The 24,863-nt window shown below is 34.3% G+C and overlaps 1 long non-coding RNA gene and 3 other non-coding genes across 4 annotated transcripts; all 4 read left to right on the top strand.

Moving 5' to 3' along the window:
• Positions 1 to 582: 582 nt before the first annotated feature.
• LOC120077587 lies at positions 583 to 2,757 on the top strand. Its single transcript, XR_005481791.1, has 2 exons — positions 583 to 1,134; positions 2,404 to 2,757. It is a non-coding gene; the product is annotated as an uncharacterized LOC120077587 (long non-coding RNA).
• Positions 2,758 to 4,316: 1,559 nt separating this feature from the next.
• On the top strand, positions 4,317 to 4,480 carry LOC120078903. The gene has a single exon (XR_005482178.1). It is a non-coding gene; the product is annotated as a U1 spliceosomal RNA (small nuclear RNA).
• A 10,353-nt stretch (positions 4,481 to 14,833) lies between these two features.
• Positions 14,834 to 14,905, top strand: TRNAP-AGG. Its single transcript has one exon. It is a non-coding gene; the product is annotated as a tRNA-Pro (tRNA).
• Positions 14,906 to 15,972: 1,067 nt separating this feature from the next.
• Positions 15,973 to 16,044, top strand: TRNAP-UGG. Its single transcript has one exon. It is a non-coding gene; the product is annotated as a tRNA-Pro (tRNA).
• The last annotated feature ends 8,819 nt before the right edge of the window (positions 16,045 to 24,863 follow it).

The raw sequence follows: 24,863 nt of genomic DNA, 5'->3' as shown, positions 1-24,863 counted from the left end.
TCGCATTTCAGTATTACATGGAATCTATTAGTCGATATCATTATTGTTATCGTTATTGTTACTGTTACGGTATGAGAAGTATGAATTTGTCACATTTAGTGTTATCTTACTATTACCATTATCATTTAGATTAAACGGTAATTATAGTAATAAATGTGATAGATTATAAACATGATAAAAAAACAATCGAATTACGTTTGTGATTGTAGCCTATTAGATTGTGATTATACCAATTTTTATTAAGATTCGTAAATGTGATTTAAGTGGAAAATATAGTCTTGTGTTAGATGAGGTGAATACGTCGTCATAGCTTCAAATAGAACCGAGACACGTGGCAGTCCTACATTGCATGTTGAAGCAAACCGTGGTTTGTCTATGGCCCCACCGACAATCGGATTCGTGAGATATGTTTGGTAGAGGGTGGCGGTTGGCCACATGTTGTGTGGATCATCAAATTCAAAATTTCTTGCTTTGGTATGTTTATTGGAAGTGAAATTACCTAAAATGCCCTCCATTTCCTAAATCGTCTATTTATTCTCTCCACTCTTTTGATTTCCCTCTCAAACGCTCATCATCTTCTGAACACAAACAAGAAGAATGATGGATCGTCGTCAAGTTTTGTTGTGTTTCACTTTCATTTTCATTGCCTTTCGCCGTCGCCGGAGCTCAGTCTCCCTCCAGTCCTCCCACCCACCCCCTACTCCGCCCACCCCCACACTCCTCCCCCTGTTTCAGCTCCCCCTCCTGCAACTCCGCTCCCGTAACACCACCTCCGGTCACTCCTCCTCCACTTCCCCACCACCGCGCGTCTCCTCCTCCGGCTTCCCCACCACCGGCGACTCCACCTCCGGCCTCCCACCACCGGCGTCTCCTCCTCCAGCTTCCCCACCTCCAGCCACTCCTCCACCGGCTTCTCCGCCACCGGCGACTCCTCCACCTGCAACCCCACCACCGGCAACTCCACCGCCTGCACCATTGACGTCCCCACCGGCGGCGGTTCCGGCCCTGCACCCAGCAAGAAGAAGGTAAAGGCGGCTCCGGGTCCGTCCCCTGTCTCGAGCCCGCCAGCGCCGTCAGCGGAGGCTCCAGGACCTGCTGGCCCTGAATCTCCCTACCCCATCTCAGAACGACAATGTAAGTCTTTTTCTCATCATCCCAAACGTTAATATGATAAACAAAATACACCTTAAATTTTGGATTTGGTTGCTAAACTTGGAACATAATTCAAATCTTTATATTCTTGAACTAAAAACTAAGGTTATTCACACTCTAGTGTAATTTTAATGAAAAATATAAGTTATACTTCGAGCTCTATGAAATATATAGTTAAATTTCTAAAGTAGCAACTGTATATCAATTTACGCTCTCCTTTAGATTTTATTAAAAAAATATTGTACCAGATTTATAATTATTTTCATTAGACTCTTAAATTGATATAATTAGTAAAATAATTTCTCAAAACTACCTTTAAAAACCGACAATTATACCATTTATCAAACATTAAACTTCTCCCTGGCATCTCCCAATTTCATTTCTCATTCCCGCCAAGAAATTTGCTGGTATCAATTTCTTCATCGAAAAATTTTCTCCATTTCTTTTGATATTTTGTAGGGTAGGAGAATTAAACCCCTGACTATAATATTGATTTTTTTAAAAAAATCAAGAAATATATATATTTGCAAATGTATTGTAATTAAAGTGTGGAGTATAGGAATCGAACCTCCGACTACGAAGTTGATAATATGAACAATATGTCAATTAAGCTACGTTCTTGTTGGCAGAATTAGAATTTTCCAATTCCACATAGTGTTGAATTGGAATAAAAGGTTATTATATGTTTTTATGTAACATATAAATTACAAGTTTAGAGAGTTCCAAACTTTTGAAGTATTTAACAATTTTGATTCTAAAAAGTATTTAATAAGTTTATGAATTTTCAATTTTGTATCTATCTAATACATAATTGTTCCTATTCAACATCTTTTAAAATTCACGAATCTACTACACACAAAATTGAAAGTGTAAGCTCTTATTACATATAAATTCAATCTAATTTGATAGATCAGCTACTTTCTAAAGTTTTGCATATGACACAAAATTTTATCAAACAATTTCAACAAAACATTTATATGTATATACAAGACATAAAATTAAAAGTTTAAGCCAACAAGAGCATAGTTCAACTAACATAAGTTTGTATTATCAACCTCAAAATCAAAGATTAAATTCCCCCACTCCACGTATTGTCCAAAAAAAAAGAGAAAAATAGAGGCCCCTATTATACACATTTTAAAGTAAAAGATGCATGCTTTTCTTATTCATTTAATTCTATAGGTGATGTTTTTGGTTAGTCATTATATTCATTTAATTCACGACATATTGAATCGACGAACATTATTGCAGAGCGGAGTCGAAAAAGTTTGGAGAAAGGAGAGTATGGTGGGGAGCATATTGATTGGAATGGGATATGTAATTTTGATGCTTTAGGAACAAGAAAGGGGTTGGACATAGTTTGATATAATATGTCTTTCTTCCTTTTGCAGTGCCCCCTCTTTTTGCTGTCTATGTGTTGCCCTTTTTCATTATTCTTCTTTTTGGTTATTGCTCTATATTTCATTTCATTTTGATTATTATTAGCCCATGTCTTGTTTGGGACTTTTGATTTATTATTATTAGCCTTTGGACTCTCTCTCTTATATATATATATATATATATATATATAATTACCCATTTGCTTGGGATTCTTTTGAGCCATAATTCTCTTGTATCTACCCTATTTAGAGGGACTTCTTTTATGCTTTTAATCTCATTATTTGTTCACTTACTAACTTCTCTCTCTCTTTTTAAATTGTTAATTTTTTTTTTTTTTTTTTTTTGAGATTTCTTTAAAGTTATGAGTTTCGAATCTTTCAAATCGAGTGCCTAACATGTTTAAGATGTATTTAGAGTGTTTTAAAAGCAAGTATCTTCATAAATGATGCAAAAGTATCACCTAATTATGAATATAGTCGAATAAAATATTAGATAATAAAAATATTAGGATAAAATAATGTAGGAATCAAAAGATTACAAGAAACAAACTATAGAAGTTGTTATAATCGTGCTCTCCAACCTTTTTAATTTGATCAATCCCCTTAAAAACTTATGAAAACTTTTAAATATCGTAAAATATAAAGATTACTCCTGAATTTAGGGGTGGTCAATCAAATCGCAAAAACCGAACCGAACCGAAAACTCAATGAAATCGAAAAATGCGGTTCGATCCGATTTGAAGAAATTTTGAAACCAAATTAATTTGGTTTGGTTCGGTTTCACTTTCGAAAACCAAATTTGAAACCGAACTAAACCGTTTTTAACTAATATATATTTAAAAAAAAGAGTAAAACCGAACTGCTTTTAATTTAAAGAACAAAATCGAATTTAAAACCGAACCGAACCGAACCGAACCGTTTTTAATTAAAAAAAGAATATAACATGGATTTTTTTAAAATGCCAAAACCGAAATTGAAACTGAACTGAACCGTTTCTACCTTACCTAAATTATAGGATTGTTACAATCATACTCTCGTAACTATACAAATTTCCCAATTTTTGTTAAGCATTTCAAAATTATAGTATCAATCATTAAAAAAAATTACACATCCTAATTTAAGAAAACAAAAAATTGAGGTAACAAATTTGAGTTCATCATAACATTTTTATAGTGTTAAGGTCCAATGTCAACAAATTTTCAAGTTGAAAGAGCTGTGATTAATCAACTTTAAAAAGTTTAATTGTGTGGTTGTATATCAACAATTTACAATACTTGTTTCCCCAAATTTCATAGCAAATAAGGTGTTTGACCCAAAATTTGAAAATTAAGAAGTATAGTTTTTGCTTGTATCATCATGTAATGAAAACACAATAGATATATTTTACACTCGTGGTTTTTGTCCATCATGTTGGTGCTCTTCCTAAAGAAATGGAGGACGAGTGGCGATGATTGACTGGGGAAGGGAGTTGAACAATTGGAAGAAGGTGAGTTTTGTGGTCGGTTCACGAAGATGGAAATTGCCAAAGGTATTATTGAGAAATTGACTAACACACCCAAGAGGAGAAGGAAGAAGCACAAGGGTGGAGTATTAAACCAAACAACAATCCTGATTACTTATTCATCCCATTTCAAAATTTCATTCAATTTACCAACCTAGTGGTTGAAACGAGAAGGATAAGGAGGGAGGCAGCTTAATTTGGTTATACTTGTCCCACATCGAAAAAACGCATCGAGGTAGGTGCACGAGGGGCCTATAAAAGAGAAGCGAGAGGGAATGGGCAACATACTTACCTGGATGGGGTGAATGGGCGATCCGTAAGGCTCATTGCCTGGATTGGTGACCTTCATTGCACTTTGAGGAGGGGTGCCCGTCTAAGGTCTGTCCAAAGTGGCAGAGCCTGCGTCATAATTTGTGGTAGTAGGGGCCTGCGTTCGCGCAGCCCCTTCTAATGCTAAGGTCAAATATTTGTCTCTAAAAGAGAGATTGATGAATTATGTTGGATTCTTGGTGAATGGGTTTATGTTAGTACCGGGTTTTGATTCAATCAAATTGGAGTGTGAGTGAAGTTGAATCAAAACCTGGTACCTACATTAGATCAAATTGTTGAATTCATGAATTTATATAATAGGAAAAATAATCTGAAATTTAAAAAATATATACTAAAATTTAAATATTCAAAATTTTGATGAAGGAGAAAAATTAGGTAAGTATGAGATTTGAATTGCCAACCAGATATACAACTACATTGAGGGCATTATATATCGGATTAAAGGAAAGATGTGGCACATGCAAGTTGCTAAAATTCTTATTTATTTTCGATTTAAGTTTTGCTATTTTTTCCAATTTTCCTTTTTATAAAAAATATTTGATGGAAAAACTACTGATCTGCATCTTGGGCTTTATGCATTCCACTATGCTCTTTAGTACTTAGTTAGCAATCTCTTTACTTGACGACAAAATAAGAAAGAGGAGAAATTGCAATGGACGATGAGTTTTCCAACCTTTCTTTTTTCTTTTCTAACGTTTTCATGTTTCATAGTCCCATTTCTATTTCGTCTTCGATGGCTCCAGTGGCTGATTGAAGAGGAAAATCACTAATTAAGGAAGAGATTGAATCTCTAGAGAAAGACAATGCAACACTCGAGCCAATCACATCAAGGCTTCCAAACCTTATGCCAAACCTTATAAGTACGTCGAGGATAAATGAAATTTGATATCTAATTAATCATCACAGTCATTGCATTCATGTTACATTTTGCACCATGCGTTCTACATTTCAAGTCTTTGGTGTTTTATGTTTTTTTTTTTTTTTTTTTTTTTTTTGGTTCTTCAGAAGAATAGAGTATTTGACGATGACGAGAAATCATATCATAGAAAAAAGGGAAAATGATGGACTTGGATGTATCAGTAGAAAACAGAGTTATACAAAAGTAGAAACTAAGTGTAAACTCGAGTTCAAAGTATTTAGCTCTTTTGTATTACAAAGTATTTTTATATTATTATAAAGCATTTACATGGCTCAATACTTAAATTTTGAGTTTCGAGATTAAATTTTCTCAAAATTTTAATGAATTTTCAATAATAATTTTCTATTAAAATATTGAATTTGAAAGGATAAGAAAATCAGGTTGGTGTTCACATCTACACCTTCATGGTAAAATATATGACCGTTTTTTCTAACATAAATAAATCATAAAAAATATCTCCAAAGTTTGGAAACCCTAGATCTTCTCCATCTCTGCTCCTCTACAATCCCCCACCATTTTCTTATCTAAAATTGATATTTCTCTCTTTTCTTTCTTCTCCATATCTCCACTAATCTAAAACCCACGCCATTTTCTTCAAAGACCGTCGACTAAATGGTGGTTTCTTCTTGGAGAGAGACTGAGAGACTCAGACCACAGTGGACACGCGACCTGGACGACGGTGGACGCACGACTCGGACAAGTATAGCCAAGTACTAGACGAGTATAACGCAGATATTGCAACTTTTCTCAATTCCAATTTTAGTGTCCTACAATAAAACAAAAACATTCAGATGTCATAAACTTTCATAAATAAACAAAAAAAACTCCAAGTTCAATTCTAAAACGAGTATAACCAATCTCAACTCACCCCCACAACATTCAAACTTCATAAACATCTAGATACAAAAAACTCCAACTTTCGCCTAAAACAATCATAACAAACTCTACCCACCCCCACAATGTTCAAACGTCATAAGTATCCACAAATACATAAAAAACTTCAACTTTCCCAACTAAAACAATTATAACCAAACTCAACCCACCCCCACAACATTCAAACTTTATAAAAATCCACAAACACACAATAACGACAAAAAATATATCAAAATCCAGTTGTTTGACTATCATAACTGTAGGATAGCCAACAATTCATCCACATAAAGCTACTAGTAAGACATAACTACATTGCTACCATAACTGCATGATAGCAACATATTAGACAACTAGATAATGAAGTAATCATACCTAATTCGATGACCCTCCTTTTTGTGATTGTATCATGTTTTCAATCATTTTTTTTTTCATTTATTCCATTTGTCTTGCATGATCCTCTCTCATTTGTTTTTGAACATCTTCAAGTTCCTTAATCTTCGATTGAGACTGTTCGAAATTGGCTTTCAACTCCCTCACCTCTCTACTTTCCGTCCCTTGAGTAGATGACAAACTCGATGAGTTGCTACCTCTTCTTGACTTAGGTTTAGGGCTCTAACCTAGGCCTTTTACAAATCCGGGTCGTCTACCCAAAACTGTCTCACAGATTTCATCCCCTGTTAGTGGTTGGGAACCTTCTGGAGTGGGGTTGGATTGTAATTCTAATATTTTATGTTGCACATATTAATTAAGTGTGTAAGTACGAGCGACTGAACTTAGAAAAGAAAAACAAAATGAAAATAAAACAAAATTGGTTACATGTGCATCCTCAGTTGTCTAATTCATGCACTTGCCACCTTTAGAGTGTGTTTCTTTAAATACACGTCCTACTTCTCGACCTTGCTTTTCCTACAGTTCAGATTGAATTTGCAGAAACGACTTCGATTTGCCTACATGGTCGAATGGTAATTTCTCTCTATTCTTCCTGTTCGTCTCTGAAATTTCCTACATTCGAACCAAACAAAGAAAAAAAAAATGAAAAGATATTCTATAATAGTAAATGAAGCAAATGATATATGCCTTAAATCATTCTAACCTGAAACTCTTCACTCTCGAAGCAGTCACACAAAAAATGTCAACCTTCTAGTCTATTCTTAATCCAACTAGGCGGGTTGGCACGTGCTTGCTGAGGGTTGTTACATTTCTTGTAATGTCAGTGCAAACCTGCTCTGAATTCTTTGAACGAGTTTTACATTTGATGTTCTATAAAATTATTAAGTGGTTTATGGGATAAATCAAGCACGAAATGAGGCTACATAAGAAGTAAGAATTAATTATCATATATGATGTTCATGACAATCTAAAAGAACAAACTTATAAACTTACCAACAATTGACTCTTAGCTAATTTTACAATTTCGTTTGGAATATCAACAAAAGTACGACATCATACTGGAAATCCAAATCCGACGGTGACACTAATCGCATAACTAAATCGTACTAAATTTTGACATTATGACGCTCTTTAAAAATTGTGTTTTGGACGTTCCAAAGCTCCTTTCCATGACCGCCCAAACAATGACGGATGACAGTTAGAATTTTCTAATAACGCACTAAAGATGTGGACGACAGAAAAATTGCAAAAAAAACCTCTTGGAAAGATGTGTCGTGCTGCCCTTGCTCTGCATTTAACCCTCTTTTGACTTATTCTTTATCTTGGGTCAAAGTTTGATTGCTCTAAAAGTATTTTGATCTTTTTACTTCAAATTTGGCTCGTTCTACTCCAAATACTCATTTCTTATAAAATAGATAAATAAAGAATAAATAACTCTTTTAAAAAATAATATATCTAATTCACCTTTCCAGGTAAATTCCCATATAGGGGTGTTACGTTTTCGTCAACTTAAATACCCCAGCCTAGACAGAACCCGCCATAGACAAAAGGTGCCTTATAGATAGATTTGCTACACTTTATCCTTTTATTAGCCAATTTAATCCTATTAAACTGATTAAAAGATTAAAGCATTAGGGTTACTAATCATATTAGAACCGTGATCTTAGGTCTATGTGATCCAAGTTTTAAACATTTTAAAACCATGAATTAAACCTAAGTAAGCATGCATATCTTTCTTATTTCTTTTAGTTCTAATTTCTCTTTAACTCTTAAAAAGAAACAACTAAAAAATATTGCGCACAACGAGGCGTTTATAACATTTATAAATTAACCTATGTGTCATGCTTCATGCAATGTCCGGTCAATACTATATAACTTTTATATAACGCTTAACAACTCAGCAAACATGTTGTCATTCACCCTTATACTATAACAATTATAATATAAAGATGGTGCATGCTTTTTAGGCATGCATTAATATAACTCTTATATTATATGATGCATGATCATACTCTTACATAATTAAAATCATGCTTCTCTAAATTATAACAATTACAATAAAGAGATGATGCATGACCATTGCATAACCTAAGGTGGGATTTACTATATGTACATACCATATGACATATAGAAACATACATCACATGTAATAAACAAAGGATTAATGGACCAGATGAGCCTTTACAAGAAAAACCGGAATGAAAAACCCTATCTATTACGTTTTTCATCGAGCAAACTGGTTCACAAGCGAAACCGGGTCTTGAACTACCAGGAAGTCTTCATCATGTAGCAAACTTCAGTAGGTAGACGATCGTTCAGTGCGCACTAGACGATAGGAGCATAAACAAACGATCGCATAGACGACGACAAGACTGTGAAGCCTGACCGTCCATGCGATTGTGTAGCGCGACGACAGGTAAACGATTTACCTTGCGTTACTAACCGATCATTTAGTCAGTTACTAAGCGATGAAGCTTGCTGACCTAAACGATTGTCTAGCGCGCACACTTTAAACGATACGCGAGCGTCTCATCATCTAACCGACGCGTGCAACTTGGTAAATAATTTACCTTGCGATGCTAAGCGATCGTTTAGTTAGTTACTAAGCGATGAAGCTTGCTGACCTAAACGATTGTCTAACGTGCGCTCGCCTTAAACGATACTCATCGATTGCATATCCGATCGTCAACCCAATGCGACCAACTCTTGATCGCATACCCTATCGTTTAACCGATGCGTTCAATCACGATCGCACACTCCTTCATCTTTACGTTGCGATGGACAGCGATCGTGTAGAACATCTTCTGCACGATGCGATCAACCCTAGATCGCCTCCTTCCTCGATGAGCCGAAACCTTTACCCAGGACTTCGACGAATGACTCAAGACTTCAAACAAAACTTTGAATACAGACTCATAACGATTATTTATGCCCAAAAATGCAGGGGCCTTTACAAACAACCGCAAATGTAAAAGGATTTAAACAAACCGAGGCTTAACATCTCGAAAATATCCATTAATCCAACACATCCACAGAAGATATAACAATTAAAATAGCATAGAAATGCACCCACCATGAATGTATATGTTATTTCGTTGCAACAGATTAAATCGGAGTATCATTAACCTGGCTCTGATACCAATTGAAGGATCTCATACCGAGAGTTCCATGAGCGTGTTCAGATCGCTCTGATTTCACAGTGACCGAAACACAAAAGATATATATTCAACACATATAGTTATGCATACTAATCAAATTAAAGGCATGCTCATAATACAATAAATAACAGAGAAAAAGGTTCACACCAGTTGAAGGCTCTCTTCGAACATCTGAACCCAATGCAGCGGAAACCCTCCAACAGATCTACCAACACCCGACGGGTATGTCGACTGCAACAACACGATCAGTACTTACATTAACACTATAGCGGGGACGACACCACCACTAGTGAAACCCAGGTATCCTCGGCGTGAAAACCCAAAGAGTGGGCTTTGGTGAGTTTAATAGAGGATGGAGGATAACGATTCATGTAGACGATAAGCAAGTGCGAGATAATACAGTACTATCGTATAACGGAAATGCCTAATAAATTTTAGAGCCCATATGCTCCTGTAATTCTCAACTCTAAGTAGAATACAGAGGAAAATCTTGTGGTGGTGACCATTTTTGTTTTTCATTCGTGAACGTTCGTGGAGAGAAGATTGTGAAGAATTATTGGCTTCAAGGGTAAGTGTGACTGAACCCTAATTTCTTCTCTAACATTGTTATTTTGCATGCTGTAAATTTTTATTAAAAATGCATAATTTTATTCTCTATAATTTTTATTCTCTGTGAAACTAAAATTGGTTCTGATCCTGCTTATGCTATAGGCCTATATCTATCTATGTATATATGTATGTGTGTATGTGTGTGTGTGTGTATATATATATATATATATATATATATATATATATCATATAGATTCTCATAAAACATTCCTGACGCATGTGATATAGTCAGCTTATTAAATATTTGTTCATATGAGGGTATAAAATTACCTTATTTGTCCATATGCTTTTATAAAGAAATCACAACTTGAGATTTACTATATATGTTGATGATTTGAGTAGAAACTTCTGAAGAGATTTCAAAAGCAACAGAGTTTCTTAAGAAAGAAACTGGGATGATAAGTTTTGTCATAGTTTGCAAATAAAGCATAAAGAAAATGGAATTGCATCAAGTTATACTTAAAAGATCTTTTATGAATTACGTAAATCATTGAATACTCCTATGATGGTTCATTAACTCGATGTGAAAAAGATATATCATCTGATCTCAGAAAGATAATGATGAATATTAGGTCCTGAAGAACCATAATTTTTTTAGAAGTTAGTGTACTTACACATTTTTACGAGTCAATACACTACCTGATGTAGTATTTTTAGTAATTTTGTTACCTAAATATAATATTCCTCCAAAAGAAAGATATTGGAGTAGAGTTAAATATATATTATATTTTATTTGAGGATTAGCTTATATGGATTTATTTTATTCTAATAAATATAACTATGATCTAATAGGTTGTGAAGATGCAGGTTATGTATCTAACCCATATGAGCTAGACCTTAAACAGGTAACTTAATACATGGAGATATATATATATTTTTATTTTATGACAGCCTATGAAACAGATCATAATGACTAACTTTAAATCATGCTAAAATCTTGATAATTCTACGAGGCAAACCAATAGTGTTCTTATTTGAAGATGATAAGGCATAAAATAGGCGACATCACTATTCAACAAATTTCTATAGAAGATGACTTGGAAGATTTATTAACAAAGATGTTACCTACAACAACATTTGAGAAGTTAACACACTATATTTGCATGTGAAAACCAAGAGTTATATAGTGATTTTTTCATGAGGGGAAATTGTAGGGATAGAATCCTGAGCGAAAGCATTAGGATCATCTTGCATTTGATTTTTTCATTTTTAAGGAAAAAAAAAAAAACAAGCTAAACAGAACATAAATAGTATAAACAACATACTTAACATGCAATAAAAGGAGAAACAAAGGGATGAACGGTTTTTACCTTTGTAGATCCCATAATCCTCAAAATTCCTCTTTAAAAATCGTTATTTGGACGTTCCGAAGCTGCCTTTCCATGACCGCCCAAACAATGACGGACTACAGTTAGAATTTTCTAATAACACACTAAAGATGTGGATGACAGAAAATTGCAAAAAAACCTCTTGGAAAGATGTGTCGTGCTGCCCTTGCTCCGCACTTAACCCTCTTTTGACTTATTCTTTATCTTGGGTCAAAGTTTGATTGCTCTAAAAGTATTTTGATCTTTTTACTTCAAATTTGGCTCGTTCTACTCCAAATACTCATTTCTTACAAAATAGATAAATAAAGAATAAAGAACTCTTTTATATTGTATGTGTAAAAAAAAAAAAACACATACACAGAACTTCTTCCCTTAAAATTTCTTCTCTCAGAGAAAAGCTCTCCCTCCTAAAAATTAATTATAGAGCCCACACACTCTTGTAATTCTCAACTCTAAGGAGAATACATAGGAAAATCTTGTGCTGGTGACCATTTTTGTTTTTCGTTCGTGGAAAGGAGATATATCTAATGGTTACTATATCGCGGTCTAGTCTTATGCGAACTCATTGCATAGGATACCCTCACTTGCATGTCACCTACACGAACGTGTTGGATCATTGCGTTTGAATCAAATACAAAGAGGGGGTTGTATCCATAACGTCATCAGGATAAGGTACTCAATCTTATCCTTATACTATAGACCCTTTAGGGTGTATCTTGAACATTGGTCCCTGTATGTCTCCACATATTGTTCAAGACTCATAAGACAACCTTGGATGTTAGTTTATTGGATTAAGGTTATTAAGACAAAATAGAATACAACACAATCAATAACATTTATTGAAATAACATCGATAATTCTTTATTAATGACGTAACACAATCAATAATATTTATTGAAATAACATTGATAACTCTTTATTGATGATGATCAATTAATTACATTTACTATCTACGAGCTTGAGGGCATAAAACCCAATAGGAATAAAGGTGTTGCACTCTTTTTCCTTTGACTAGGTTTTGTCTCATAGAGTTTTCATAGCAAGGTTTTTAATGAGACAGTTACTAAAGTATATGCATAATGTACTCTTTTTCATTAACAAGGTTTTTCCTAGTAAAGTTTTGACGAGGCATATTCTATACCTTATGGACATCTAATGGGAAGTGATATAAATATTTGAATTTTAGATATTAATATCCCCATATATCATTTCCAAATATTTTCTCCATTATCTTTTCCATATAATTACCTTTCCATATCTTGTAAACTCTTTAAATAATGGTCATTAGGACCTTTAAGATATACAGTTGAATATAGAATACATTCACTCTCTATTTTTTCTTCTCCCTATTTTGTTCTTTATTCTCTTGTTTTATAGTTATATATAAATATATTTCCACTTTGATAAATTTAAAATTTTCTTGTTTTATTAATTGAATTTTTGTGGCCTTCAAAAATGACCTTTATACTCTTCAAGAAGATTAGAAAATTTGCAGTTCATTAAAATGATTTTTGCTTTAACTATAATTGCTATTAATAACCAATCATTAATGTAATATATATATATATATTAAAAAAAAAAGAGGAAAAGAGATTGTGGCAGCTCGAGATCATATGAGGCCTTAGAGAAAAGTTTGATGGAGAGACTTTCATATATAAAATATTATCTAAAATTTATTTTTCTTGCTCTTGAGATGCAAAATTATGTATTAGATTTTGTTAATCTAAGTTCATAATATATCATTTTCAATGGATAATATGACTAATCCATTTAATCTTTCTTGCGACATAGTTGACCTTAAATAAGATTTAATTAATTTTAATTTTGAAAAGCTTCTTTAAGCAGAAGAAACCATTACAGGTATTGTTAATAATATTCTATAGGCAATAGATATATTTGAAAAAGCATTTACTTTTTTTTTTATATATAATTTAATATTTTAATAGTTGACCTTAAAAAAGATTTAATGTTATTTTTTTATTAATTAATTATTAAACATCTTTTTCAATTGTTTTATTTTTAACTATCTAATTTGTAAATCAATCCAAGCATTCATATTAGGTACGTGTTCATTACTAGTTTCCCAACTTTTAAGCCGAGAACTAAGATTTTTCCAATCATTAACTCCTTCATTAGCTAGTTGAAATGTATTAGATTTGGTACCAAATAACGTACAACAAAAATAATAAAATTTATCGAAATCCTTTGAATAAACTAGCCAATTTTTATCATATTTTTCACAATTAGATAATTTTTTAGTATAATGAATATTAGAAAAATTCTAGAATTCTCATCTTTTGGAAAAAATTAAATGACTTTCTATAATGAGACCATTTTTTTTTTATACCAATAAGTCAATTAATTTAGAATCAATATTTTTTCATTTTCTTGGAACATATATATTAGAGCCAACAAACTCTTGTGATTCTCATTCTAGAAAATACGGAAGGCTCTAATTGATGGTGTCCAAATTAGGATTTCGAGTTCATGGCCATTTTGGTTTACATTTTTTTTTTATTGTGATTGTTCCAGATCGAAGAGATTCACGTGAAGAAAAAGATCTTCAAGGGTTAGTTCTCTCCTATTTCCTTTCCTCCCTTCTCTATTTCATTTTAGCATGTTGTAATTTAAATTTAATGCATAATGATTTGTTAAAATTGTATGCTTATGTAAAATTGGGATTTGGGTCTGATCCCCACTTCTGCTCACGAACCTTAATCGGTTTATTTAAGTAAAGACATACAAGTGGATCATGTTTAAGTGATAACCTAAATGGTCGGTAGTAGATGAATAAGAGTGGATACTTTATCCTAACCTTATCCCAACGTAAACTTATGAGAGTTTTGAGAGAGTTATATCAATAGTTGAGATTTTCAAGGAAATTTGAAAGAAATTATGAATAAAAAGATAAAAGATTAATAAATTTGAAATGTCAGCCCATCAAAATTGATAGAGCTTATGAACCTCTTCATTATATATTTTTTTAGTAATTTGTTTTTTTAATATTAGAAGAAAAATTTTATGAAAAGTAAAAAGTATATTATTATATATTTTAAATTTAATTTCATTAACAAGACCAACAGATTATTTTCCCTTGAAATTATTATTTCTAATTAATTTTAATGTTTCACTTTTTAAAAAGGTTTAAAAAGAATTACCTTAAATAGGGTTGCTTTGAATAGTTCCCAACAATAGGGCATTTGGTCTAGTGGTATGATTCTCGCTTAGGGTGCGAGAGGTCCCGAGTTCAATTCTCGGAATGCCCCAAATATTATTTCAATTTTCTTTTTAAATTCTTTATGTCAAACAAATTGGATTCGGCTCATAATTTCTTTCTTTTTTTAGCACGATTTTAAAATTTTCCCATCTTATTTTTCTATTGAGTTTTTTCATACTTTTTAATGCTTCATTTTTCATCCGACTTTTAAAAGTTGTCATTATTTTTCTCATTTTAGGTATAGTTTAGAATTATTATAACTTTTAAAATAATTATTAGCCATTTTACTTCTAAAAAAATCAAGTGTAATAAGAATGTAAATTATTGTGAAATAAATTTCAGTCCTGAACCTAAATAAAGAAGTTACAATTTTGGTAAATGATTATTAAATTGTGGTACATAATTTTTTTTTAAAAAAATAATATATGTGGTGAGGGAATTGAATTTCTAACTTCGAGGTTAATATTGCATGTACTATGCCAGTTGAGCCATACTCAATTTGGCATGTGTGATTTTTTTTTTTCTTTTAAAAAAGTACAAATTTGGTTTTTCTTTAAAATAGTTGCATTAAACTAGTCCATTAAAAGAAATTAGGAGAATAGATTTGATTGTGTGAGAGAGATATTAGAACAAAATTGATCTCTGTTTTTTGAAGAATAAACTTGAAGATTAGGATTTTGTTAAGAAGCGACATTTGATCCTTTGAAAATCTATCAAGGTTAAATTACAAGTTTAATCATTGAACATTCATGCATGTTTGTATCTGAAAAGTCCTTAGACTTTCAATTCTGTGTCTAATAGGTTTATGAATTTTAAAAATGTCAAAAAATTCTGTGTCTAATGTACCTAATAAACATTGAACTTTCAAATTTATGTCAAATAGGTTCATACATTATAAAAAATTCGAATAGGCCAATAACATTATACAAAAAATTGTAAGTTTTAGAAAATTATTAGATATAAAATTTAGAGTCTTATTAGACATTTTTTGAAGTTAAAAAACTTGTTAGATACAAAATTGGAAGTTTGAAGACTTATTAAACTTCTTTTATTTTTTTTTTAACTTTAACTTTGTTATATGAGTAATATAAAAAGGGGAAAGTACTTAGACAAGTTGGGCATTTGGTCTAGTGGTATGATTCTCGCTTTGGGTGCGAGAGGTCCCGAGTTCGATTCTCGGAATGCGCCCCTTTGATTATTTATAATCTTTTTTGAAAAAATCTTATTTACTAGCCAGATGACAATTATAGTGTAAAGGCCCTATTTTCTCATGTACGAACTTAAGAAATAAGGGTCTCATGATCCTAATCGAAAATTTTTTATAGGAAAAAAAAAAACATTTCTCACGAATTAACCTAATTTTACCCCTTTTTTTTTTTTTTTTTTTTTTTTTTTTTTTTTTTTTAAGTTCATTCAATGGTTGTTTTCAAATATAAAAAAATAAGCAAACTTATTTACAAAAATACCAAAATACACTGATTATTACAAATACATTGATAGATATATATCAATGTCTATCAATGTTTGTTGATATACAATAACGTTTTGCTATATTTGTACATATATATTTTCAATAGCTTTGACATTTTAATTAAATGGTAAATAATTCAATTTTACAATAAAATTTTGCAACAAATACCGTTGCAAACACAAAAAAGGTCAAATTTTACCTTAAAGAACTTGGAAATAATTCCTCTAATGTCCCAATTGAAAATTTGTCTATCTCAGATAGACAGAGATAGAATTTTATCTTTGTCTATCTGTGATAGACAGAGATAGACACCTATCTTTGTTTAGGGATAAACAAAGATAGACCTCTATCTTTGATTGATCTTCACTCAATTGATAATAGCTTATATGGTTGAAACAATGAATTCTTAAAATTTTGAACACGATCAATATCTTATTACCGAAAGTGCATAAATGATTAACGATGTATTGTATTATTATTTGTCTATCTCAGATAGACAGAGATAGTGCTCTATCTCTGTCTATCTCAGATAGATAGATATAGGGAAAAGTCCTAATTTTGTCTATTGGGGATAGACAAAGATAGAAGTCTATCTTTGTCTATCACAGATGGACACAGATAGACGCTTATCTTTGTCTATCAAGATAGAACTTTATCTTTGATTGATCTTCACTCTATTTCTAATAGCTTATATGGCTGGAACATCGGGTTCTTGATCAACATCTTCTTCAACTGAAAGTGCATAAATGATTAATGTTATATTGTATTATTATTTGTCTATCTCAGAAAGACAGAGATAGAACTTTATCTTTGTCTATCCGAGATAGACTAAGATAGACACCTATCTTTTCTAGGGATAACAAAGATAAAACTCTATCTTTGATTGATCTTCACTCAATTTATAATAGCTTATATGGTTGAATCATCGGATTCTTAAAATTTTGAACACAATCAATATCTTATTCGACTGAAAGTGCATAAATGATTGATGATGTATTATATTATTATTTGTCTATCTCAGATAGATAGAGATAATGCTCTACTTCTGTCTATCTCAGATAGACAATATAGATGCCAAGATAGAACTGTATCCTTTTCTGTCACAGATAAACAAAGATAGACTTCTATCTTTGTCTATCAGGGATAGACAGAGATAGAACTCTATATTTGATTGATCTTCACTCCATTTATAATAGTTTATATGGTTGGAACACCGGATAGACAAAGGTAGACATAGATAGTGTCTATCACTATACATATCTATAGTGATAGTCATAGATAGAACTCTATCATTGTCTATCTGACAGACGCTGATAGAGTTTTATCTTTGCCTATCACTTATAGATAAAGATATAACTTTATTTCTATCTATCACTATTGAATATTTTAATTATGAGTTTCTTACAAAATCTTAGTGATAGAGTTTCAATGAGTTTCTCATATATATATATATATATATATTTACATTTTGCAAAATACCATGACTATTCCTATAGTTGTTTTTTGATGGAGGATAGTGGAATGATTATCACTACTATGAGAATTATGAGGCTGGTGGAACTTTGGTAGATGACTATATAAATTTTAACAATTTAGTTGGTTTAATATATGAAAAGATTCAATTGACTGGGTTGGTAGATTTGTTTGGATTTTGGTAAAAATAGTATTCAAACTGTGGTTCTAATAAAAAAGGATAAGGATTTTTTTGGTATCTGACTTTGGCTAAAGATACAATTAGTAGACATCCATTAGTTGCTCATGTAAGTGTTTGTTCTTTGGAAGGGTCTTCTACTGCTATTAATAGTGTGAGTTCAATTAGTAGTGTAGGTGATGATGGTGATAGAATGTTATGTTTAGGTTCTTCTTCTACTTAAATGATGAAGTTATTAGAGATTTTTTTATGGTGATTTGAAGGTAAAAAGTATATTTGAAAGTAAGGAAGTACTTTCAAAGTGTTTTTACATAAATGTAGTGAAGAATAATTTTCAATTTAGAACTAGAATAATTTTCAATTTAGGACTACAAGATCAAATTCAAAGTCTGTTGAGTTCAAATGTTTGCATGAAGGTTGCAATAATGTATGTTAAGGCATCTTGGTATAAGGACATGTTGGGGTTGATGTCCTAAAGTCTCGTTTCCTGTAGTTTGTACGAATGCTTGTGTTGTATAATCTATGATATTTATTTCACATCTTGATTTTGCTCAGTTGTATGTTTTATTTGCTTTACCACAAACCAATAAACATAAAATCCTTGGTTATCATTATGTAACTTAAGCATGTATGTGGTGACATACAAACCAACACCCGGCGGGTATGTCGACTGCAACAACACGATCAGTACTTACATTAACACTACAGTAGGGACGACACCACCACTAGTGAAACCCAGGTATCCTCGGCGTGAAAACCCAAAGAGTGGGCTTTGGTGAGTTTAGTAGAGGACAGAGGACAACGATTCGTGTAGAGGATAAGCAAGTGCGAGATAATACAGTACTATCGTATAGCGGAAATGCCTATCGTATAGAAGAGTTACAGATCGTGTAGGAAAGGCTGAACGATCGTTTAAGAAAAACGGATACGATCGTTTAGAGAAATCGTGAGATAGACGATCGTTTAGACGAAAGAGGTAATATCGTTTAGGCTCTCGCGATCGTTTTCACGAATTCTTTTAGGCGAACGAAAAAAATGAATGCATGATTTGAAAAATAAAAACGCTTTTCATTTTTAACCAGCCGGTTACCATAATCGACGCTGCCCACTACCCACGTCTGAACGTGGAAGAATTGATTAATTATCATATAATTAATCAATCAATTAATAAATAAATATAATCCTATTATATTTATATCCTATAGTTTGATATCACATATCTACTATAGTATTTTCTCCTCTACTTGATATAAATCATATTTATATCTAATTTCCTCCAAAATAATGTATCTCATACATTTAGCCAATTATATCATATATAATTAACCAGTGGCAGGAGTTCCCAACTAACTCAGGATTGAGGTCATGTTACCGATGGTCATCCTAGTGAAGTGAAGTCTCTGTCATGAAGGTGTTGTATAACGAGACGTTAACACTTCGTGGTCAGGTCTTATACAAACTCTTTGTATAGGATGCCTCCGCTCTCATGTCTCCAATACAAATGATCAGGATCAGACCATATGTGACAAGTCACAATACTTGTGACCATTCTACAAAGCGGGCCGCATCCGTAGCGTTACCAGGATAAGGTTTCCCTCCTATATCCATATACTACAGACCATTTTGGTTATCACTCAAGACATGATCCTCTTGTATGTCACCATATACTTGAGTCACATACAGATAATCAGGGATTTTATGTTTATTAGTTTGTGGTAAAGCAAACAAAACAATTAACTGAGCAAAATACAAGATGTGAAGTAAATATCATATATTAACAACACAAGTGTTCGTACATACTGTTTACAAACTACAGGACACGAGACTTTAGGGCATAAACCCCTACAAGCTCCCACTTGTCCTAAAGCGAAGTGGGGTGTACAAAAAACTTAGTACAAAACAATAAACTAGGGCATAAAAGCCCAGTACAAGAAAATCTCCCACTTGTCCTAATCCAGCCGCGGGCGATCCTATAGACCTATGCTCCGTAGGTGACCCTTAAACACTGTAGCCATGAGACCCTTCGTAAACGGATCAGCAACATTATGCTCCGAAGCGATCTCCGTGACGATCATGTCCCCTCGATGCACTATCTCGCGGATCAGATGATACTTCCGCTCTATGTGTTTACCGCGCCGGAGACTCCTAGGCTCCTTGGTGTTCGCCACTGCCCCACTATTATCAAAATAGAGGTTAATGGGCCTAGACATATCTGGAACAACTTCCAGGTCTGTCAAAAACTTCTTGAGCCAGACGACCTCCTTAGCAGCTTCGCAAGCCGCTACGTACTCCGCCTCCATAGTGGAGTTGGCGATGCACCCCTGCTTCGTGCTTTGCCACACTACAGCTCATCTGTTAAGAGTAAAGACTGACCCTGATGTGGACTTGCGAGAGTCCTTATCAGTCTGAAAGTTAGAATCCGTGTATCCCGTAAGGATCAAATGCCTCGAACCATACACGAGCATGTAGTCCCTCGTTCTCTGAAGATACTTGAGGATGTTCTTCACTGTAGTCCAATGACCCTGGTCTGGGTTAGACTGATACCTACTGACTATACCCACAATGTAGCAGATGTTTGGATGAGTACAGAGCATCACGTACATCAAACTGCCAACGACAGATGCATATGGGACCCGTCTCATCTTCTCAACCTCTTGAGGCATCTTAGGACACATTTCCTTAGAGAAAGTGATTCCATGCCTGAACGGCAGTAGGCCTCTCTTGGAGTCTTGCATCGAGTACTTGAGCAACATCTTGTCAATGTATGATGCCTGAGACAGTGCTAGCAGTTGGTTCTTACGATCCCAAAAGATCTGTATACCTAGAACAAGCTGAGCCTCTCTCAAATCTTTCATTTGGAATTGGGTCGCTAGCCAGTTCTTAACTGTAGTCAGTAGACCTACATCATTCCCAATGAGTAGGATATCATCTACATACAACACTAAGAAGACTAATGAAACGTTGATGATCTTCTTGTAGACACAACGTTCATCAATGTTTTGGTCAAAGGCATACGAATTGATCGTCGTATCAAACTGTATGTTACAATATCGAGACACCTATTTCAGTCCATAAATGGACCGATTCAGTTTGCAAACCTTTTGCTCTTGACCTTAGGCTATGAATTCCTTGGGCTGCACCATATAAACGGTCTCCTCAAGATTTCCATTCAGAAAGGCCGTCTTGACGTCCATTTTCCAGATCTCATAATTATAATAAGCTGCAATGGTCAAGAAGATGCGGATCGACTTTAACATGGCAACAGGCGAGAAAGTATCCTCATAGTCGACTCCCTCTACCTGGGTATAACCCTTTGCCATAAGTCAAGCCTTGAAGATCTGTACCTTCCCATCTGCACCCCGTTTGTGCTTGTAGATCCATTTACAACCTATGGGGCGAACCCCATCAGGCTGATCTACAAGATCCCATATTGAGTTGAAGTACATAGACTGTATTTCGAGATCCATGGCCTTGACCTATTCATCTTGGTCAACATTCTCCATTGCCTTCTTATATAACAACGGATCCTTAACGTCTCCATCTACTACCATAGCAAGGATTTTCGTGAAACCCAGATAGCGAACGGGTGGGTTCGTAACCCTCCCATTACATCGAGGTTCCCTCAACTCTTGAGATGGAACCAACCTACTGGGTGAACTCTCATCAACAACTCTTATTGATGTAGCAGACTTGAACTCTTGTTGAAGTTTCAGTAGTTTCATTGGAAAGCTCACATAACACGATTTTGCTTCGTGGATTGTGCTCCCTTATATGATCCTCCTCCAGGAAAGTAGCATTTTTTGAAACAAACACCTTATTTTTTGTTGGATCATAAAAATAACCCCTTCGTGTACCTTTGGTGTAGCCTACAAAGAGGCACAATCTCGACCGTGTTCCAACTTCTTGGGATTAGCCTCAAGCACATGTGCAGAGCAACCCCAAATGCGGAAGTTGTAAACTAACTTTACGCCTGTTCCACAACTCCAGAGGTATTCTTGCAACACTTTTGGAGGGTACACAGTTGAGTTTGTACACTGCAGTCTCCACTGCGAAACCCCAAAACGAGTCTTGTAAGGAAGCGTAACTCATCATCGAGTGAACCATTTCTAACAAGGTCCTATTTCTCCTCTCCACTACACCATTCTGCTGAGGTGTACCCGGCGATGAGAGTTGGGAAACGATTCCATGTTCTATCAAATAGTCCTGGAATGCCGAGTCCAAAAACTCTCCACCTCGATCTGATTGAAGTGTGTTAATCCGTCTATCTAATGCGTTTTCAACTTCAGCCTTGAACTCCTTGAACTTTTCAAAGGATTCAAACTCCTGTTGCATAAGATAAACATATCCATACCTAGAGTAATCATCAGTAAAACTGATAAAATACTCATAGCCACCTTGGGCTCGCACATTCATAGGTCCACAAAGGTCAGAATGTACTAACTTAAGAGGCTCCTTAACTCTAGAACCTTTTCCAGTAAAAGGTCGTTTAGTCATCTTACCTTCAAGGCAAGATTCACATACAGGTAAAGAATTTTCTTTTAACTCATTTGGAAGTCCATTCTTCACCAATCTCTTAATCCTATTGAGATTGATGTGCTCTAAACGTAGATGCCAAAGTTGGGCATTTTCTTTTCGAGAAATTTGTCTACGTTTTGATTGAGATACGACAGTTCTGAACATTTCAGTATTATGGAGGGAATTAATGGCTAACGGTCTTAGCACATATAAATTCAATTCTAGATTTGCTGTGCAAATAAAAACACCATCTTTATGAATAAATGCTTTATTCAAATCAAAAGAAACAGTGTATTTACATTGCAGTAAACACTTTACAGAAATAAGGTTTCTTTTTAGTTCAGGAACAATATATACATCATTTAAAATGAGAAACCTATTCTATAAAGCTAACTGGAGTCCTCCCACTGCCACAGTTGAGATGACGTGCCCAGTGCCTACTCACATCGTCATCTCACCAACCTCTAGCTGCCGCCAAGATCTAATCTCCTGAAAAGAAGAACAAACATGGTTAGTGGTGCCTGAATCAATTATCCAGGTAGAATCATCATTCTCCACTAAACAAGTTTAAAGCACAAGTAAATCATATTTATCTTTATCGGCCTTGGCAGCTTTCTTCTCTTTCAGATATCGATGACAGTTCCTCTTCTAGTGTCCATCTTGGTTGCAATGGAAACACTATCCTTTAGCAACTTGTGGATGCCTCCTTGGGGTGACATGCGGTTGGTTAGCAGGTGCCTTCCCTTTTTCTTTACCACCATTCTTCTTCTTCCCCTTTGCAGAGTTAGAAGAAGAAGGTGCAGACTTCGATCCTAAGGTCGAACCCTTATGGAACGTCCTAGAGGATGAAACAATATTTTCCTTGCCCTTCTGCCTCTCCTTACTTTTCAGTAAAGATTGGTATGTCTGCAACTCATTGAGGAGAGTTGTAAGGTTATACTTCACTTTGTTAAGAATCACATTACTAACAAAGTGCAAGAAGGTCTCCAGAAAAGAATGCAGGATTATGCTAACCTGGCTGCCCTCATCGATGGTAGACCCATTCAACTCCGCCACATTGAAGTGGACCATCAGGTTTAGCACATGTTCAGGAATAGAGGTGCCTTCTTGTATTTTGGAGTTAAATATGAATTGAAGAGTCTCATGCATAAGCTGTTTAGACAGTTGTCCAAACATCCCCTGCAGGGACTCCATGATCTCATAGGCTGAGACCATAGGCTCATGTTTCTTGGCCAAGACGCCAGAAAGACTTGCCAAGATGTAGGCTTGAGCCTTCTCATTCACCCTTGTCCATCACTCGTATGCCTCTTGAACATTTTAAGCGGCATTTAGAGCTGGAATAGGAGGACAAGCCTCCGTGAGAGCGAACATGAGATCTTCGATGATTAGGATTGTCGTGATCACGTGTTTCTATGTCTAAAAATTATTGCCAGTTAGTTTTTTGGTACTTAACAATGACAAGGTGGCTGTTGCCATTTGAAAAAGTTGCTAAAAACGGAGGGGGGGTCTCGGTTACGAAGGAGAGGGGTGAGGGAAAGATTTATTATTTTTGTTTTTTAAAGAAAAAAGAAAAATGAAATAAAATAAAATTTTAATTGATTTTACTTTACTTTATTTCATTTTATTTTTCTTCTATTCTTTCCTTGTAGACATATCCTACATATAAAATCCATTCCTCTTCAAAAAAAAAAATTCCAAAATTAAAAGTCAAATCCCCATTTACATTAAATCCCAATAATCAAAATTGAACTTCCAAAAATTTCAAAATGTCCTTAATTAATATAAATGACTTAAATTACATTACTAACAAAATTTGGGGTATTACATTCTCCCCCCTTAAAGAAGGTTCGTCATCGAAAGATCATTTCTGAAAAAAAAAACTTTGCATAGGAATAACGAAACATATATGGTCTCTTATACTAACTAAGCATACAAAAGAAGGCAAGCAAACATAGTCTCAAACAAACCTAGAGTGTCAAGATCTAAAATGTAAATTTATCTTTCACTACCGTGTCCGACTTCCCCACCTCATGTCAGGTTGTGGCACTATTCCTATTCCATTGCTGCTGTCCACTTGAACCCGCCAGGTCTTGACTTGAAGATTGGTCCCTACCATTTGTAGTGTTTCTACTAGGGCACCCATATGTCATATGCCCTTCCTGTCCACAACGATAACACACCCCTGCTCCAACCAAGCAACGACCCCAGTGACGCTTTCTGCATGAGTTACAAATCGGCTTTTCCTCTTTAATAGTAATAGGTTTCTTTTGCTGAGACTCAGAAGTCTTTTGGTCTGCTTTCCTTTTCTAACCCACGGAGGTCCCAATCCTGAGTGACCTCATGTATTCCTCTCCCACCTAGGAGTCAGCA

Source organism: Benincasa hispida, chromosome 5, assembly GCF_009727055.1.
Source record: "Benincasa hispida cultivar B227 chromosome 5, ASM972705v1, whole genome shotgun sequence".
Lineage (NCBI taxonomy): Eukaryota > Viridiplantae > Streptophyta > Magnoliopsida > Cucurbitales > Cucurbitaceae > Benincasa > Benincasa hispida.
The sequence above is the reverse complement of the archived record's forward strand: the minus strand, read 5'-3'. Positions and strand labels throughout refer to the sequence as shown.